The 16,534-nt window shown below is 38.7% G+C and overlaps 1 pseudogene; it reads left to right on the forward strand.

Moving 5' to 3' along the window:
* Window positions 1-452: 452 nt before the first annotated feature.
* Window positions 453-1,339, forward strand: LOC100964551 (annotated as a pseudogene).
* Window positions 1,340-16,534: the final 15,195 nt, after the last annotated feature.

Consider the following 16,534-nt stretch of genomic DNA (forward strand, 5'->3'; position numbering starts at 1 on the left):
AATGTGAGATTTAGTGTGGTGTAGAACCATTTTAACATTTATATTGGTATTATTTATCCACTATACAAATACTTTTATAGTTCCTTATTTGTGCCAAGTACTTTGCCAATGACTGTGCACTCAAAAAACCAAAACAAAAAAGAAACACAAATGTATTAGAATCTCTATAAGTTGACCACCCAACTGGCTATAACAAGCTGGTTACCATACAGAAGTGGTCGACATAAAGAACTAGGCCTTAGTCAACTTAAGGAGGTGGTCAAGGTAGGGAGGTAGTCAACAATGGAGGTTCTACCGTATTTTGTGTTAAAGGCTATGTAAGAGTTGGTTTCACAGTAGACATGATATAACGCCCTCAGGCTCATTTTACATTTGCTAAAATTGTCCACATAGTTCCTGATCATGTATAAACCAGAGTCTTTGTGACTGGAGGATATTCACTGCCCTAATGCATTGGAAATGGATTTGTCTTTGGTAAAGACCAACCTATCATTTTTGTGACTTTGGATATCAGCCTTATAATGAGTGTCCTGGATGGTGTCCTAATGGAACTGAAAGACTGTGCCCTTCCCCTCATGAAAGATGTCACCCCAAGAAATAAAGAAGAGGTTGCCTTCAAAGATGTGTCATTCTCTTGGGCCCCATGCCAAGAAGGGAAGGTGCAGAGAAGAAAGATTTCCTGAAAGCAAATGTGAAAAATCTTCAAATGCCAGGATCTAGCCTTAGAGAACTAGGCCAACAAGTGAGTTAAGGTTATTGTTATGGGAAACCCAGCCAATACTAACTGCCTGACGTTCTCCAAGTCGGCTTCCTCCGTCCCCAAGACAAGCTTCAGTTGATTGACTAGTTTGGATCAAATTGCTCTTAAATTGCTTGACGGCTCATGATGTAAAGAATGGCATTATGTGGGGAAACTATTCCTCAATTTGGTTTCCAGAAGTCAACCATGCCAAGGTAGAATTGCAAAGAAGCTCTGGAAGATGACAGTTGGCTCCTGGGGGAGTCCATCATGACTGTGCAGCAGGGTGGTGCTGCAGTCATCAAGGCCCAGGAGCCATCCAGGGCAACGTCCCCTGTGAAAGCCACCTCTGACCACATCTGTCATCTGGCTTGGAACCCCAGAGGGGGAGTCTTTGTCCATGAGTATTATTTCTGATGGCAACTCCTATAGTATTCCCGATGATCTGCTCCTCCTGTTCCCTGCTATAATCAAGAATGAGACCTGGAAGCTTGTTGAAGTTCTCCTAGTAATGATTTCTCAAGTGAAAGAATGAATCTCCCTGCAAAGAAACTGGCAGAAGAAGAAGAAATTGCTTTTGAATCGCTCCCCTCTGCCTGACTAGACAATCATTTTGATGCTACTAAATGCCCCAAAGCTGGAGAATCTAAATGTCATCTTTGATGCTAGTACTAAATAACAATAAAGCTGTGCTTAAATTAGTTACAGAAAACAACACATTTTAAAGATTATGTGCTTCTTGGTACAGATCTGTGAGTGACAGTTTATTATCTTGATTTTTACTGCTGCCTTCTAAATAAAAATATATATTCGGGTAAAAAAATTGAAGACTGTCACCAGATCCGTTCTCTCTGAAAGACACTCATTCCAGCTTAATTTTGCTTCTCGCCATTTCTTTCAGAAACAGATCCTTAAATGTACAGAATCCAAGCCATGTGTGAGGTTCTACCCATATCTTCTTTCTAGGCCAAGCTACTTTAAAAAATGCAAACCATGTTTCCGTGAGTAACTAAGATCAAAATTCATACACCATGATTCCAATGTGCAAAAAAGGAAAGTTATTTTCTTTAATTGATCTTCTCTTGCTCTTGTTCTCTAAAATGTTTCGTTTTTGTCAACTGAAAAGTAAAAAATTCTTTAAACAGACTGTGCAGAGTTAACATGGCAGTCCTGTGACTGCTATCTTTAGAAAGGCCTGCTTGCAAGGTTGGCTCTTGGTATGGTGCCTGGGAGTTTGGATTTGGGGGGGAGAGTCCCACCATTCCCAGAGCTTCTAAGGACTCGATGAGCCTAGACTGTTTGTGCAAACAATGTGTCTTCTGCTGAGCACCTGCTTTCCTTCTCCGGGTTTAGATTTTTGGTAGGTGCCAAGTAGAGGTGCCCAGTGACAAATCCCCGATAAAAACCATGAGCCCTTAGTCTCTAATGAGCTTTTTCCCTGGTGGACAATGCTTCAGACCTGGGGTCACAACTTACTGATGGAGGAATTAAGTCTACCCTGTGTGATACCAGGTGGAAAGGATCCTTGAAAGCGGGTGCCTAGTTTCCCTGGACTTTGCCTGATGCATCTTTTCCCTTTGCTGATAGTGCTTGGTATCCTTTTGCTGTAAAAAATCTTTGCTGTGGGTGTGACTATATATTGAGTCCCGTGAGTCCCCTAGTGAATCATCAAACCTGGGGAGTGATCTCAGAAGCCCTGGGTAAATACATAATTATTAACCATCTCCAGTGTGCCAAGCACTTTTCTAGGAGGTAAGGAAACAGCAGTGAGCAGTACGTTTTGGATCTTATATTCCTTGGGCAAGAATCATCAGTGGATGCTAAAAACTATCGGGAGAGAATTTGGTTAGGAGTAGAATAGCTACATAATCTTAAAGCATCTTTCTGCAAAAAAAATTCAAGGAGGAAAATAGTGGCTTTATAGCAAAGAACCCTGGGTAGACATCACCTTAACTAAGGGATCAAAGTTAATATCACCTGTAAAAGAATAAATCAGCATTTTGCCTGCTGATATAAGGCCCTGAGGATACGACATCATTTTTGTGGTATTCCTCTCAAAAATGTATAACCTCAATATAATCTGAAGAAACATCAGACACACTCAATTGAGAGACCCTACAAAATAACTGGCCTGTACTTGTCAAAAATATCAAGGTCATAAAAGACAGACTGAGGGAACTATTTCAAGTTAAAAGACTTGGCAGTGTGTGTGAGATCCTGGAGTGGACTCTGGACCCAGATTTTTCCTTCCTCTATTTTATATTATTTTTGCTGTACAGGACATTATTGGGATCATTGACAAAGTTCGAATAAAATCTGTGAATTAAGGAATAGCATTTTATCAGCATTCATTTCCTACTATAATAAATTATACTGTGGTTATTTTAAGAGAATGCCCTTGTTCTTAGGGAATACACATGGACATCTTTAGAAATAAGGAGCGTCATGTCTGCAATCTACTCTCAAATATAAATATCACACACAGAATAATAAAGCAAATATGGTGAAATGTTAACCCTTGGGGTATCTGGATGCAGGGCACACAGAACAACTCCTACAGAAGGAACTCTTTGTACTATTTTTGCAACTTTCTGCATGTCTGAATTATTTCAAGATGAATACATTTTTAAACCTACAGAGACAACTTTTTTAAAATTGTGGTAGAAACACATAAAATTGCCATTGTTCAGTGTACAGTTCAGGTATATTCACATTTTTTTGAAACAGGTCTCCAGAACTTTTTAGTCTCTCAAACCTGAAACTTTATACCCATGAGCCAATAACACCCCATTTCCTTCCTTTCAGCCCCTGGAAACCATCATTCTACTTTCTGTTTCTGTAAGTTTATTTACTTTAGATACCCCATCCAAGTGGAATCATATGGGATCTTTCTTTCTGTGACTAGCTTGTTTCACTCCATGTGAGCCTTCAAGACTCAGGAGGTGTGCAGCAGGATTTCTTTCTTCTTTAAGGATGAATGATATTCCATTGTACATATCAGCCATATTTTCATTATCCATTCATCTGTAGACCCATTGCATAGGCCACAGGCAACATTTGATATCCTATTTGATCACCTAAAAAATTGAAGATTTCACTATTGGAGAAAAAATTAAGTGCATGAGAAAAAATGTTTGAACGTTTGGGGATGTCTATTCACTAATTCAAATGTAAACATGTTGAATCAGGAAATTAAATCAGTATGCTAGAGTACATTTTCAATATTCCATTGCTATGCATAGATGCCATTTCAGATCATATGCATATAAACTGTGATGAAATGTCAAATGTATTTTTAAATATTGCAAATGGAAATACAGAAGATAATTATATATACCAAATGATTACAACTAATAATGACTTGCTATATAGTTTGGAATTGTTCATAAGTTTTTTCAAAATTATTGTCAAGATGATTTAGTATTTTATGTAGCTTATTTTTAGAACAGTTTTTACTTTAACATGGCAAAGAAAATGCAGAAATACTTTTTTTTTTTTTGCTTATAGCAACCTCAAACTCTTGGGTTCAGCTATTCTCTTGCCTTAGCCTTCCAAGTCGCTGGGACTACAGGTGCCCGACGTGACACCCAGCTATTTTTAGAAATGGGGTTTGCTCTTGCTCAGGCTGGTCTCAAACTCCTGAGCTCAGATAATCTGCCCACCTCAGCCTCCCAGAGTGCTAAGATTATAGGTGTGAGCCACCACGCTCAGCCTGCAGAAATAATTTTTAATATACTTTTCTATTCAGTCGCTGCACAGATATTTAAAGATAGATAATAAATTTAATAATTCATTTAAAGGGAAAGAAACATCACTGGGATAGATACATGTACAGTAAAAACCTCAAGGAACTATAACAAATGGGTCAACATATGAAGGTGATCAACATAAGGAACTGATACATACATGTGGTTCATGTCCAGTCTACAAAAATTAGGTCAACTTAAGGAGGTGGGGAGGTGGGCAACTGTGGAGGTTCTTCTGTATACTATCATAATTTAGATAAGTGTTATGTAATAATTATCATTAAAATTCAATATCTCCTATGTGTCAACTTCATGTTTGTAACTATCTAACTTTGGTGCATCTGGAGGTCGCACTAATAGTTTTTCAGTGTTTGTTTTTAGTTTTATTTTTTAAATTAGAAATGATTATATTAACCTGGGAGGAGACACTATCTTCACCAAGGAATCAAGGTTAGCAATGTCACGTTTTTATCTCATATCCTCTGATCTGAAGCAATGAGAATGATGCTGCAGTCCTGGGGTTCTTCCCTAAAATGTATTGTCAGTGGTTTCGTGAGAAAACATTACGTGAACTCAAATTGAGGGACATTCTACACCACACCTGGCTGGTAGGCTTCAAAACCATCAAGGTCAGGAAAAAGGAGGAAAGTCTGAGAAACTGTCACAGCTCTGGGGAGACTAAAGACACAGGACAAATAATGTGATATGCTGGAGGGGATCCCAGTAGAGAAAGGAGCACTGGGGGGAAACTGGTGAAATCTGGAAAATGTCATCAATGTCATTTTCTTAGTTTTCACCAAAGTATAACAGTTGTAAGATGTTAACATTAGAGGAAACTGGGTGGAATATACAGAAACTCTATGCCGTACTAAATTTGCAAATTATTCTAAATAGTTTATTTTATAATAATAATTCCATTCATATAAATCTATTTCTAATGTTGCTAAATATAACTTGTTTGAGTCTTGAACACTTATTCACTCAAAAAGTATATGATGTGTCAGACAGTTGGAAAGGATGAAGTTAGCCTGCTGAGTACGTTATTAAGCACTAAGAACTCAGCTTAGTATTAGCCCAGATGACATCCCATTTTCTATTTTCAAGACCAGAGGAGAAAAATTTGTGAAAGCTTTTGCTGGAAGTGAAGGAAACCAGATAATGGAACTACAGACGTAAAGCAACAATGATGACTCCATTCAAACATGGAAATTGGAAAAATAGTAGCTATTAAGGAGTTGGACTGATGACCTGGAAAATAACCTCTGAGGGAGGCGAAAGGCCACACTATTAGATTCTTTTACATGAAGATAGGAGAAAGCGAGGTTTGGTTTTGTTTTTTTAAGCACGTATGTCAATCACAGAGATAGACTGCTTTGCTTCCACTCATCTGGCTAACTTCAGCTTGTATGTCAATTCACCCTTTAGAAAAGCTGTATCACGTACAGTTTAAGTCACAATCAGGAAGGTGGAGACTAAAAAAGGAATGACATCCTTCTACTAAAATAAAAGGATAAAATAAGAAAAGAAAATCCAGGACTGGCATAATTTTAAAGAAGTATATAATTTTAAAACTCTGCATTTAATCTTAACATCAGAATTGCTAATTGAAAGAAATCTTTTGGCATAAACCAGTTTTGCTAATGCCTCAGGGTCCTTTTTTTATATGGGCAAAAATCTAAGCCCACCAAAAATGAAACTGTCAGAATAATAATTTAGTGACTTTTTAGTAGTTACACAGTAAAACAGAGTATCATATCAAAATAACCCTAATTTAGAACTGTAGCTCATTTGATCTCCTGAAGTATCGAAATTGAGTTATACCCTCATGACTAAAAGTGTACTTTCACTATCCGGCTACCATATTATCTACTTGGATTATATTAGCAGCGGTGACCCTGCTGAACATGCGGCCACCATTGTGCACAGTACTGGTAGGCTACCTTCCAAGAGCCCAAGGCAGCAGGCTTATTTAGGACAGGCACATAAGTCAAGTTCAACAACAGCAAAAAGGATGTGGCCCAGGGTAAATATTTACTTACATATCCAATAAAAAATGAAAAGAAAAGGTGTAAATTTGAAATCAATAGAATTCTGCTCACAATGAAAGATAAATAGCCTTGATAATGAAGTTTCAGAACAGATATACTTACCAAAAATAATTGTAATCGTCTGTCAAGCATGCACCACTAAAAGTGAACACACTAGGGGAAGATTATTTCTTAGGCAGCAGTGGGAAATTTTGAAAATAATTCCATAGATAATCTAATCGGTCTCTTTTTTCCCTAGCTGAGGAAATTAAAGCTTGAAAAGTTTGTAGTAATAGCCACTATTTACTGTAGGCTTTCTGGATGCCAAGGACTCTACACAGTTTCCTTTCATCCTCACCAAAATAAAGCAAGAAAGCAAACGCCTCAAGATGGGGAAGCCCAGGCTGAATCAAGGGAATATTTTAGGCACAAACACACAGTGTGTGGTAGAGCCAGGACTTACTTAGGTCCCTTAACTACAGGAAAAAGGAGCATGGTTAATTTTCTGGAAAACTGTACCTAATGGCTTTCATTTAAAAGTTTTAAGTTTTCTTCCACTTAACTGAAGTCATTTTAGTAATCTAAAATCCTATTATTTCAAAATTTGGTTTTCTCTGAACTCCAATTTAGAGTTCAAAGGAGGGAAGTGGGGGAGAGAGGTGGAAAAACTGCCGTTTAACTGCTCACCAGGAGGACGGGGACAAGTGTGTAGCGATTTGCTCTTTTCTGGAGTAGACTCATTCTGGAAGGGAAGGCTTCCCGAGCAGGCAGGGTGTTTGGCAGGGATGAAATGGTGAGAAGACTTGGAAATTTTGCCGTGGTTAGGAAAGAAGTTAGAGTTTCGCTGGCGAAAGTCTACCAAATGTTTAGGGAAGAACTAACACCAGTGCTAGAGGAAAAAACCTCTCAGCTCACTTCATGAGGCCACATACCAAAAACAAAAGAATCTCTCAGCTCATTCCGTAAGACCATATACCAAAACCAAAGACATTCCCCGAAAAGAGAGCTATAAACTAATATCATTCATGAACACAGACGCAGAACTATTTTATGCAGTATTAGAAAATCAAACCCAGCAACACAAAGAAAGGAAATTCAGTCCGTTTGTAATTGCTTTAAATTTTCTTTTTTAACGATTTTTCTTTTTGGTAATTTATTTTAAGTAACAAAATAAGTCTTCTTTTTGTCTTGTACAATGGGTGTAATTCTCCCTTGTGTGGGCCAGCACAGGAGATGGCAAACTTCTTTAATGGCTACTGATGGCAGACACAGCGAGAGATGACAACAGGACCCTGTTTTCTATATGACTCTTAAAACACACATGGATCATCATACCATGACATAGTGCATTATTTTTCTAATCTTACATTATTTTACTTTCATTATGTTATGTATGTTACTCCTTGAACTTTCAGAAACAGAAATATAAGCATTTTTCCCCATTGTATCTTAAGGGAAATAGATCTGCCTAATACTTTGCTGATGCTTTCATGTCACTCATCTCATTGAAATCTCATAACAACCCACTGTGTACAGAGAACAGGTATTGCTCCATTTTATAGCTGAGAAAATCAAGTCTCGGTTTGTGACTTGGCCCCCCCGATGTGACTTGTAAGGTCAGCATTAATATCCTCAGGCGTGCACTTTGCTAGCCTGTGAAGCTGAAGGTTGGCAATATTCACTGATCAAGTTTCCATTTTGCCTGTGTGGCTGCTACACAAAGACTCTGAATGAGAACTTATCATAGAATGATCTTACAGTAGTGGAATGGAAAATCTTTGTGGCTGAAAACGAATGACCTGATGATGAATTTGCTTCCTAAGGTTTTAGAGAAAACCTCCTTTTATTTCTCTCTTGAAATATTTCAAAAACTGTCATATTAAAATACATACCGCTCATTGTATATATAAAGATACTTCTTCTGCATGGAAATCTCTTTGATGGGATACAGCTTGTTCATCAGTTTAAATTTGTTCCTTCCTTGGTATCTGAAACTACATGTCTTCCTACAAGAAGAAACTTGAGGAAGGTTCTGCCTTACTATTGGTCCTGAGGCACTAAGAGAATATTATTATAATTAGCAAAGTTCAAAGGATTTTCAGATAATTAGAGCATATCATGTTTTTAAAAATAATAAACATGGGGTGGCGCCTGTGGCTCAAAGGAGTAGGGCACCGGTCCCATATGCTGGAGGTGGCGAGTTCAAACCCAGCCCTGACCAAAAACTGCAAAAAAAAATAATAACAATAATAATAAACATGGACTTAGTGGAATTTAAAGAGGGGTAGAACTTTCTAATATTTTTCCAGAAACCTACTTGTCCAAATAAAAATACCTGCTAAGTATCCTTTGGGGAAATAACCTGAATAGTTAATTATTACCTTGAATTGACAGAGTAGGGAGACTAATTATTTAGACTAAATATTATAAATATTTATCCTTTGAAGTACAACTAATGGGGTTCCAGTCTCTCTCTAGACTGGAGGTCCACATCCAAGTTTAATTTCCTTGGTTAGTTTAAAATGTCACATTAATATTTTAGGTAATTCTAAGGAATGCAAAATTTTTAAGTATCACTTTTAAATAACAGAAGCAACGGCCATTCATTAAAGTTCTAAAATGAAGTCATGTGGCTCTAATTTTTTTAAATTTCTTTTCATAAATGCCTACTAATCAAAACAATCACAGCCAATGTTTTGGTGTATTGCCTCCTAGGTTATTTTTATGTACAGCTTTGGTGTGTATTTTACACATTTATAATCATACGCTGCTGGTTGTGAAAACTTCAGTCAGTGGTGTAGTCACCAGGAGAGGAGGAGGAGACGTGATGTGATCCTCAAGGCTCTGCCTGCTCCATCAGTCCCAGGGGCAGTTTCTGTTGGCTCTCTGTTCTCTTTGTAGGTGGTTTTGGTGAGTATGAGAGATGCTGAACCTCCAGCTGCTGCACCCGCAGAAGCCAGCAAGAGAATCTGGCTCTTGGGTAAAATGTGGGACGAAGGGTGAGAGTACTTTGAAGTAAGCCCCCGAGGGCTAGACTGGGCCCAGGTATTCAAAAACATTTATACAGGACTTAACTATGTAATGCTTATGGCATAATTTTCCTGCCACTGAGTCAACGGGACACTTCATTTTCCATGGGCACGAAAGAGGAAAAGGGGAGCTGAAAACAGGAGCATCAAACAAGCAGCAAGGCAAAGTTCTCAACTGATCAGTCTCCTTATTAGAGAAGGTAGAAAGGTTATTTAAAGAGTAAGCAGGCCATAGGAGTTGTACAGTCCCAGTGTATCAAGGAGGGAACGGTGAACAGCTAGTCCCTTTTATAATTTGATTTCTTTGGGGGAACAACATCCACTGAGGGCTTGTGTAGCTTGGAAAACACTGCAGCATGAAGGCTAGGCCTGAGTGGAATGTCTGACCCCTAAGGATGTTGACTTCAACGCATCTAATTTGAATGTGATGGGGAAAATGGCATCTCAGCAATTACAAGCACACGCCTCTTCTCCTATGACCTCCAAGTAAGATTCCAAACTCGTAGCCTCTTATACAACCACTGATTTAGATCTTGCTTAGAAAACAGCAAAACTGTGTGAGAAACATCAGAGAGGATGTCTGGCTTTTTAATAAACCTTCTCCTCTTCTTTAGAATGCTTGTGTTGCCTTCTGCTATTTTTGCTGTTACCTTAACGATGATTATTCTCAAATTGAGGGATATAAGATCTGTACTCTTCAAAACACCAATGTCACAAATGACAGAGACAAAACTGCAGAAATGTTCCAGATTAAGGGATGATAAAGAGACTGGACAACTAAACCCAACACACAATCCAGGTGGTTTTCTTTTCCTATAAAAGACATTAGTGGAACAATTCGTGAAATGGGAATAAGGTCCGAGTATTAGGTAGTAGTACTGTATTGCGACAAAATGTTAACATTTGAGGACTCTGATATGAAACTACATGGAAATTCTTTGTATTCTTATTTTCTGATGTCTAAAATCAAAGGCGGGGCGCAGTGGCACAGGCCTGTAATCCTAGCCCTGGGAGGCTGAGGTGAGTGGATTGCCTGAGTTCACAAGTTGGAGACCAGCCTTAGCCAGACCAAGACATTTCCTCTAAAAATAGCTGGGCACTGTGCGGGCGCCTGTAGTCCCAGCTACTTGGGAGTCTGAGGCAAGAGAATCACTGAAGCCCAAGAGTTTGAGGTTGCCACGAGCTCTGATGCCATGGCACTCTACGAAGGGCGACAAATTGAGACTGTCTCAAAAAAAATAAAAAATAAAATTACATCAAATAATTTTAAAACATTTCAAACATTTTAAATAATAAAAGACAGCTTTTAAATCTTAAAAAATGTTTAAGATGGTTTTATTAACGCTACATAAATATTACAAGGCATCATAGTAAATACTTAGGATAGTTTTAATTTTTGATAGTATGTGTTTTCCTTTTCATGACATATGCTAAAATCCTAATGGCAAAATACAACTTTACATTTATAATAAGGAACAATCTAACTGATCTTACAGTAAGAAAATCTCCCAGAGCAGCAAATCCCATCTGTAATCCACCAGCGAGAATTGTCTCCTAAGAAACTGATTCATTCACACAGCAGGGTGTCCAGGGGAGAGAAAGGCACAGAACACAGGCAAACAATTTAAAGAAATAATATCATTTTACCAGTGTACATTTGAGTGTAACTTTTTCTTTCTAAGTATTTATGCCTTGTTATCTCTTTTTATACCTTGTACCATTTTAGGCTTGTAATTTTTCAAGTAAATATTTTCATAGCTAAATGAAATTTTAAAAAATATATATGTACATACATATATATTTGGAATTGGTTAAAAACAACTACAATCTGAGAAAGACATCTTATTGACTAAAATGGAGCTAAAAACGGGAGAGGAGGATTTGATTTTTTGCCAAGCACCTAGAAATGTAAGGATTGCTTATTGTTTTAATCTATTACAGTCCTGAATCTAAGACCTGCCTTGGGCAATCTGTCTATAATAAATCAAAATCTTCTTTAGTCATGATGAGCAGTGATATCAACTCAAGTGGAATCTTGTTTTCATGAGTATTTGTCCTAATCTATTATGGTGAAGCTAATTATACCTCTGCATCAACAGACTTTCCATCTACATTAGATCCCTGGATCAAAGTGGTGTTTGTCTTCATTGCATCCACCATCAATGGTAAGATCCGGAGAAAATGAACAAAGATTCTAAAAGGTAATAGGAGATAAATAACAATGAATTTCCACTTTCATTATTTTGAAGGGAACGTGGATTCAATTCTAAGAGTTTCTAACAGAGACAATTGTCTAATTATTTGGAAAACATTTAATTTTACTTCACTTAACCTTCAAAATATAAAGTAAGCTCAAAAATTTCTGAAAATAGGTACAATTCAGATGACATTCTTATTCTTCCTATCACTGTCAACCCCCCCTTAACTCCAAGATCATTCTTTCCTGCCCCAGACACACTGACCTCAGAGCCCTTCAAAGGCTACTTACTGCATTGAAGAATTTCTTCTTCCTGGAAGCTTTCTGCACAGATGTCCGACTATAGGATTGTGTTTGTCCCACCCTCACCTACTTTGAGCCTGGCTTCTATAACTTTCTCCATAAGTCTTCCTTGAGCAATTCATCCAACATTGCAAATCAGGCCTCACCCCTCTCCCTACATGTCCTATTCACCTTCCCTGCTTTGTTTTGTTCCTACTTAGGATAGGTTTGTAAGTCTCTCTTGTTCATTGCCTGTTTCCCTTACTGGAACATAAGTTTCATTACCTCAGTCTTGTTCCTGTTCTATCACCAGCACCAGTACTGTACCTGGTACATTATTTATTAGTCAAATGAATCAATCAATTAATCAAAGAGTTGCTAAAGACTTGTGAAGGCTCTAATCAGTGAACAAAACACCAATAATAACAGAAATAAGCAAATTCATCAACTATAGACTGACAAAACTACCAGTTATAAATACACTAGAACTTCCATAGTTGACCCTCTGCCTACATTGACCACTTCCTTAAGTTGACCTACTTTACAAGGTCAGACACAGACCACATGTATGTATCAGTACAGTAGGCCTAGTCCCCTGTGTTGAACACCTCTATATATCAACCCTTTGTGACAGTCCCTTGAGTGGTCAACTTACAAAGGTTCTATTGTATTTAATTTGCTGGGTTGTTTGTTTAGCTTTACTTTTTTAGTGTGGGCTGTGTTCAAACTTCACAGCAGGCAGCTCAGCCAAACTTGTATACCATTTAAGCATATGTTAGAAAGACTTTTACTTTGGCTAACAAGTTATTAGGTTGGTCAGGAAAAATGTGAACTGAATCTCAATTGATGAGTTATAATAGTTCTTTTCCAAAGTTTACATTAATGGGTATGTATTTGAACTTGTTCAATACAGAGAAAATGTATTAAGATGTAAAACATGGTGGGGGCGGGTGGTAATACGAAATTGCTGTGTTTCTGAACAAAATTAAAAACCAGATCCTCCAAGGTGGGAAATAAGAAGTAAATATTCCACATACTTGGACAGCTGGACTTCTTACCCTTCTCTAGAATCACTCCCTTGGAATTGCTGTTATTGCCTCTATGCTAGCCTGAGGGGTTTAGCCTACTGGCTTTAAAACTCATACCTGAATGAGGTCCCAAGCCCATCCCCACCTTACTCTGTCCAGAGCGAAGTCAGGCTGTGCTGCTTGGGCAAGTTTTTACTTGCCTCGTGACTAAAGGGATGACCAGGGGCAACTACTCAAAAATAAAACCGGTCAGCACAAGGTTTGGTTTGCCCCCCTTGGCTTCAAGATGCACTCTCGGAGGGCACAGCTTCACACGATCACTGAGGAGCACGTCCTTGTTCTCCAGGAAGTCTGGGCTGGAGGAAGAGAAGGTTCGCCTGCTTTTGCCAGTCTGGGAAATGCGTACAGCTCTGACCTAATTATTGCTGTGTTCTTGTACTCTAATAACTGAAATGACTGTTCTGGAGGGAAACAGGCCTGAGGTTCAGGCCTATCACTGCAGGTAGGGAGGAACCAGGCTGCTTCTCCTCACCCCGAGGGGCTGGTATCTTCCCACCCAATCTTGCCCAGGAATTCTGCACCAGATAAGAGAAGACAGAAGGAGCAGAGAGAGAGAAGAAAGCAGTTGGTGGAGCATGCCGGATATGAACAGCCAATAAGAGATTGCCAGAGAGAGAGTAGACTTTTATTTTCAAATTATTTTCAAAAATAATCACAATTTCAGAGGACATAGCAAGGACACAATATCGAATAACTAAGGAAGGTAAGGTTTGCATATCAAGTGGTATAAACTCTGCAAATGTCAGCAGCAATATAAAAGCTGGGCAGAGATGGGGTGAGTGAAGTTAAATGAGAAGTTACCTCATTCCAAAATGCTCATAGTTTTTATCTCGTTTTCGGTCTTCTCCACCCAAAGCTTGTCATTTCCACCACATACACAGCTGATTTCACGTACTTTTGGTATTTCTATAGCGTTTTTAACAATTGTCGCCTTTTCTCTGGCAAGTTGGTACTTCTGATGTGCCACTGATATTGGGAACCACCCCCACTAAGTTCTGTCCCGCCCACTCATGCAGTACGTCATTTTGTGCCCTCTCTCCTTGGCAGAAAGGCACGCTCAGGCATGAAGGGGTGTCATTACAGAGCAGCTGGTTAGAACATACCAGTTAGGATAGCTTTGTAAGTTTGAGCCTTGGGCAGACTGATTGCCTGTTCTCTTTTTCATAGCTCCCAAATGCATCCCCAATATTGGTTCAAAATCAGAATGATGGGTGAATTCTGTTGTGAGTGGATCAGCACCTAGATTATCACCAAATGTGATAAGCAGCTCAGAAAACACATGTCTAACCATTGATCATTTCCCTAAGTAAAAGACAAATACAAGATGTTATTGTTACCCAGAATGTTGCAAGTTGAAAATTATCTCCCACCTCTGAACATCTCTCCACTAAACGACACACGCCAAGCAAGTAAACATGTCACAGAATATGACCTTTGAGAGCAGCTTAATAGTGAGAAGGAAAGAAATGTAAGAAAGGTTAGTATTTCAGAAAAGAAATGGAACTGAGCAGCAGTAATTGTTGGAATTATTGTTGTGTGGTTCTTCTTTCTGGTTACACTTTTCCTAATAGTCAAGGTTTAGATTTGGAATTTCACATCCAAGTCTCTCTTGCTCTCTCGATATCGTTCCAGAAATTAACATGAAGCATTTGATTATATCATAGTCAATAGTTCGAGCACACGTATGCAAAGAACAACAGTAAAACATTAATCCTAAATAGAAATGGCTAATAAAATTATAGGTACTTCATTATTTCCTTGTTTTATTTTTTGTCTTCACCAAGTCGTCTATCATGAACTATTTTTGTAACTGGAAAAAAAATCCTTTAAACTATCTGCTAATTAAAACAATGCCATTTTAGATCTCCCAGAGTTTTTAATGTGAGTGTTCCCTAGTCTTTCTTCACTCTCTCTTTTTCTCTTCAAACACCCAGCTTTACTTGGTTGGTGGGCCCAGGTCAAATTCAACTACTCCTGAATTTCACAAGCCTAATATTTTCAAATTAGCCATTTCAGCTCACACAACACATTCTCACACACTTGTGCTCAGTGAAGCATTACTTAGGTGAATAATTAGCTTGAATCATGTGTGAAAGCGAAAGGACAGGTTTTGAAGGCAGTCACTAATTGTTCTTCCCTCCGAGCTCCCACAAATGAAGGTTGAGCGGTAAAGAGAAGGGTGTGGCAGGCAACAAAGGCTCTTCTCCTTTGACTCAGCACAGGGCTTTACAATGGTGCTGGCAGTGTTGAAAGTAGAATCCACAGACATAGTATCCAGCCATTCAGATTCGGCCTAGCACTCAACCAGAAGAAAGATTTTGCAGACAGATGACCATTGCATCACGTCCTACAAACATCTAGTGGTCAGTCTCGAATCCTAGTATAGGAAACAGACTGAAAATCCATGGTGCGTGGGTATGTTTGAACAGCGAGGACTCCATGGGGCTAGCCGACTCTACCACTTAGTTATGGTTTCTATTTTAAAAATCTGTATGCATATGGCTGACATTTTTACCATACTGGCTAATCTTAATGCTATCTTTAAAAGATGATAGCTAATTGAGAGCAAAAGAAAGCAGACACAGATAACTTAGGCACCGCTTTGGCTTTAATTATGGCTCAATTCAATATCGTTCCCACCACCAGCCCTGGTGTTCAGAGTCTCTTATTTTGGAGTTAGACCCAGCTGGGGCTTGAAACCAGCTCCAGACATTCAGTAGCATTAACAGATGGTAAAATTCTCTAGGAAGTAATTCTACTGTGGGTTTTCTACTCCCTAACCAGGTCTTTTGAGCATAATGTACTTTCTTACCAGCTCACAAAGCCACTTCGTTCCTTAACCAGTCTCTCCTTATCTCTACTTAAAGAAGAAATTACAAGACAGAGAAGGGAGAGAGAGAGAGAGAAAGAAATAGTCTCATACAGCCCATATATGTAAGTAGAAGCCAGTATTCTTTTTCTTTCCAATAATAATGATTTCTCCCCCTCCTCAAGTACTGTTTTCTTGTTATTACCTTTGCTTTGTTTTTAAGAAATATTTTTTCCCTTCAGTGTTATTTGGTGATTCTTAATTTCAAGACAATTGAAAACTTTACCAACCATCCCACAGGGAAATAGGATCTGGATTTGAATTAGAAATATCCATGTCAATCTTAAACCTCCAACTGTTTTGTAGGTGATGATTGTTAAACATAAAATATAAGTATAGAAACCTTTTTGGAGGGGTGGCACCTGTGGCTCAGTGAGTAGGGTGCTGGGCCCATATACCAAGGGTGGTGGGTTCAAACCCGGCCCTGGCCAAACTGCAACAAAAAATAGCCAGGCATTGTAGTGGGCGCCTGTAATCCCAGCTACTTGGGAGGCTGAGGCAAGAGAATCACCTAAGCCCAAGAGCTGGAGGTTGCTGTGAGTTGTGATGCCACAGCA

Source organism: Otolemur garnettii, unplaced genomic scaffold (genome assembly GCF_000181295.1).
Source record: "Otolemur garnettii isolate 467f Iridium unplaced genomic scaffold, OtoGar3 scaffold00026, whole genome shotgun sequence".
NCBI lineage: Eukaryota > Metazoa > Chordata > Mammalia > Primates > Galagidae > Otolemur > Otolemur garnettii.